The sequence below is a fragment of the Pan paniscus genome, chromosome 3, assembly GCF_029289425.2.
Source record: "Pan paniscus chromosome 3, NHGRI_mPanPan1-v2.0_pri, whole genome shotgun sequence".
Classification (NCBI taxonomy): domain Eukaryota; kingdom Metazoa; phylum Chordata; class Mammalia; order Primates; family Hominidae; genus Pan; species Pan paniscus.
This window is the reverse complement of record NC_073252.2, coordinates 74,723,386-74,728,072: the sequence shown is the minus strand read 5'-3', so window position 1 is coordinate 74,728,072 and position 4,687 is coordinate 74,723,386.

Genomic DNA, 4,687 nt, shown 5'->3' with positions numbered 1-4,687 from the left:
CATTAAACAGCAAGTAAGTTAATAATTGCAGCAATTTATCTCAATGCTCCCTGCTGCTTTTAGTGCTTAACTCAAATATAACGTTCACCAGCTTCTGCCAGTAGGCAAGAGGGAGAGCTTTATCAGAAAAAGTAAAGGTCGCTTTGTGATTATTATTTTGCCTTAGGGCAAAGCTACCCTTAAGTGCCCCCACACAGCTCCTGGTGGGACGTTATCTCACGAAGGCTCTGGAAATGAGCACCATGGCATTTAGAAGATTTCCATCCATGCCTGCCCCACCCCACCCCCAACACACTTTTAAAAAAATGAATACGGTGCTGTCTTAAATCACAGAAAATGGCAATTGATAAGATATAGAGTAAGCTATGTTTTCCTCCCAGCATAGCCTGGCTGACCTGGGCACTCCCTGTTCCAGACATACCTGGTCCTTGCTTAGCCGCAAAGGCCACTTACTGTCTTGCCATTCTATGTCTATTGCTCACCTGGTATGTTAAACGTTCAGGACAGTCATACTGTCTCCACGTATGGACTCAGTGTATTACAATACAGAGCTTAATTCTTGCAGACTAAGAACCCAGCAGGTTGCAGAGGTCAGGAGTAGCCTGGGACTAACTTTTAATTGAGTGTCTGGTGGGAGAATCTCTTGTTGTTTAAGAGAAATCATTTAAGCTTCCACTTAAAGTGATTCTGTCCCTAGGTTTTTTTTTTTTTCATCACATGTCAGTGGATTGAAGATTCAGATAGCATCTTAAAGAAAGCAGTGACATCACAGTTTGCCTCTAGTGAATGTAAATTGTATTTGCAAAGCATATATTTTCAGTAGTCAAATATTTCTGAATGAAAGATGCATGGAGAAGACCAGAAGAGAAAGAGAATGTCAACTTGCAAAAATGTAGTATCTGTATAACAACCATCTCCCCAGAAGCAACTGCTGCTGCCCAGGCTCCCACACTCTCCAGAGAGCCTTCTACTGGAGGGCTAACTGGCCAATTCAAAGGAAAGAATCTTTCTCAAGATTTTACTTCTTTTTTCTTTTTCTTTCTTTCTTTTCTTTTTCTTTTTCTTTTTTTTTTTTTTTTTTGAGATGGAGTTTCACTCTTGTCGCCCAGGCTGGAGTGCAATATCATGATCTTGGCTCACTGCAACTTCTGCCTCCCAGCTTCAAGTGATTCTCCTGCTTCAACCTCCTGAGCAACTGGTATTACAGGCACCCACTACCATAACTGGCTAATATTTGTATTAGTAGAGATGGGGTTTCATGATGTTGGCCAGGCTGGTCTCAAACTACTGACCTCACATGATCTGCCTGCCTCAGCCTTCCAAAGTGCTGGGATTACAGGTGTGAGCCATCGTGCCCAGCCAGATTTTACTTTAAAATCCTAAATTTTAACTTGTGATAATCTCCCCAGCATCCCATCCCAACTGTTGGTTATTTGCTTGAGAAGTCTCATTTCTATAAAATATTGAAGAAATCCAAAGATATGATAGCAAGTGCTTTTCACGACTGCTCTGTGCTTTCACCATCTCAAAAAGTTCCCAGACAACGTAAAGTTAATTATGACATAAAAGCCCCAGTGAATTTCCAAAGATCAGGCTAGACCAGGCAAGAAATGATATATAAAAGAACATATTATTATAAGCTCTGTCGATACATCTTTGTCACTTATTTTTGGTTGGTCTTGATATCAATTGGAATTTGAAGAATGGCAGATTTTTCCACAAGGCATTGAGAAATGTTACTAATAAGCCCCAAATTATTTGTTACAATCATAAATTCTGAAATCAGCTTCTGGAGTGAAAACCCAGATCTACTACTTACTAACTATATAGCTTTGGACACATTAAGTTAACATGTCTAAACCTCAGTTTCTTCATCTGTAAATTGGTGATAATATTAGTAGCTAGCTCATAGGGTTGTTGTGAGCAATACATTAGATAACAGATATGTAACTGTGTATTACTCTGCCTAGTGGAATTAGCTCTTAATAATCTTCAGTTATTATCATTTTTGTTATTATAGTTAATATTAAATGAGTGGAAATGACATTGGCACATGAAGTGAAAGCCATTTAGCAACTGCTTGGCTAGAAATGGGACTTAGAGCCTCCAGACTATTAACCCCATGCAAAGCTACAGCTTTAATAGGCTTGCCCAGCATCCATTTGCTGTTCTGCAGGGGAAGCAACCTTCACCAGGATCCTCTAGCATTTCCATGCAACCTAACATCAAAGTGCCAAACCCTGGAATTAGCAGAAAACGCTGAGTGGCTGCCATACTGAGCTAAGGCAGCTATGACTTCTTCAAAGCTGCCTTTTTTATGGAAACAAAAGGCCCCAGGGCCCTTGGTCATTCATGGCTGTGGTTCCTCCATGTCCTGTTTCCTTAGGACCCCGTAAGATCACCCTCCTGATCCATCACTAGTTGTCATTCTAATGATCTATCAGGAAAAGATACCTGCCATTGATTCGGTTTCCCTGGGGTGGACTCACAGTAATTTATGAACCAGCCAGAGGGTCCTCTCCTTGCGGACTTAATACGCTTAACAGCTAATTACATCTGTGTAGGGATTACACTTTACATTGTCCAGCTTTATGAAAACAAACCCTGGGCTTCCTCAGATTCCCTTAAATAGCTCCTTATCTCTAAGGCTGTGATCCTTATCAGTGCCATATGTTTGAGCACCCATGCAGTTTCCAAATGACTCCACGAACGTTTCTAGGGTCTAATTAGTCTACAGGCCGAAGGACAGGCCTGAACAGGGTCCCATCCTGAACTAGAAACCAGCAGGCCAAAGCCAAGGGGGAAGATTCCTCCCTGCCTTCTATCCTCCATAAACCAGTCAAAGGTCAAGGGTCCAGACCCAGATGACCACATGTCAGTTCTACTCACAAGGTGACCAGCATGTCCGATGTCAACCTTCATGCAATGTGGAGCTTGGGTGCTCAAGTCCCAGAGGATCATGGGACATCTTTAGCCAAAGTCAAAGTGAAGTCTTTGTCCTTCCCAAGGATGCTGTGGGAGGACTATTATAATAGTAACACTTGTGTTTAAAGGATAAAAGTCTTTGGCTTTTTAACACAAGCTAGCTAAACCCTTCTAACCCCCAAGGAAACAAGTCAATGCTGCTGGCTTCCTTTTGCCACCATGGCAAGGGAGGTCTCCGCAGGGAAGCCAATTTGCCTCACATACTATTTTCTCAAGGCTTGGGAGATTCCCAGGCTTGGCAGACACTAAAAACACTCCCTCCCTTGGCTTATAACAATTCAGCTAAAGACCTTGTCTTAAGAAACTCATGCAAGGAGGTGATGCAGAGTGCAAAGAGCAGGAAATGTCTCCCTGTGTGAAGAGCCCGTAGCAGAGGGGCAGGCTGTAGCTTTCCAGCCTGTGACTCACAGAGTCACTTCCCTGCTTCCCCCATCCCGGACTCAGCTCCTTGGCCACTGTGTCTCAGCTCCTCTTCCTGTCTCCATTCCGCCCAGACCCCTGAACAAAGCAGAAGTCTGGAGTCCACGGCAAAGACTGAAGTGTTGTGTATATATTTGGGCGTCATCTGTGGAAGCAGCTATTTTGAAAACAAAAAATAACTTTCCTGCCCTCAGAAGAACTTGGTGAGCTCCTAGAAGTGTCTCATTTAACTGTTTGAGACAGAAAACTTGGTTATCACTCATTGGAAAAAGAGAGGCAGACAGAGTGCATTCATTTTCATTGATCTGTAATAATAGGTAAGGTGGCCCCTTGAGTTGGCCTGGTGGATAATTGGTCTGCTCTAGAGCCAAATGGCCCTGGGTTTGATTCCCCACTTTTGTGCCCTAGTCTTCTCATCAGCGAAGTGGAGAAAGCACATTTTCCTCATAGAATTATAGCAGAATTGACATCTTCACCACAGTGATTTTGCCTGGGCACTGTGGCTCACGCCTATAATCCCAGCACTTTGAGAGGCCAAGGAGGATCACTTGAGGCCTGGGCAACATAGCAAGATCCCATCTCTACAAAAAAAAAAAAAAAAGGTAAGGCATTTATTGCTTATTATGTGCCAGCCACTGTCCTAAGTGCTTTACATACAGTATTTTATTGAATCCTCACAACAACCTTATAAGGTGTGTTCTATTATTATCTCCACTTTATTAATGAGGAAAGTGAGGCTCTGAGAGGTTGAGTAAGTTGCACATGATCACACAGCCACTAAATGGTGGATTCAAACACAGGTCTGTCTCACTTGAGAGCCCAGCTGCTTGGTGTCCGATATGCTGATGTAAAAGGGAACTTGAACTTGGAGGTCCCCTGGTCCAAATGCATCCCTGACTCCTTAACTCCTGGCAACTTCTTGACTCCTTCCCAACAGCCTTACAGAGCAACATCCTCTTACTCCAGGATGGGAAGAACCTGAAAGACATAAAGGAAAGGGCATGTGATTGGGAATCAGATGACCCAGGGTCTACTATTCTCATGGTTTCTATCCATTGTCTAACTTTGCCCTTTGGGAAGACAAAAAAAGCCAGAACGCTTTCCTTGAAAACCTCTTCATATATTGAAAGAGAGCCCTTGCCCTCAAATCTTCCCCTGTCTACTTCCAGCTTCCCAACCATTCTTTCTGTAAGACCACCCCGATCAGCCTCTACCAGGTATGCTGCAGCTTGTCAAGTTAACCCTTAAATGTGAGCATGAGCATTGAGGGTCAGAATCCAAG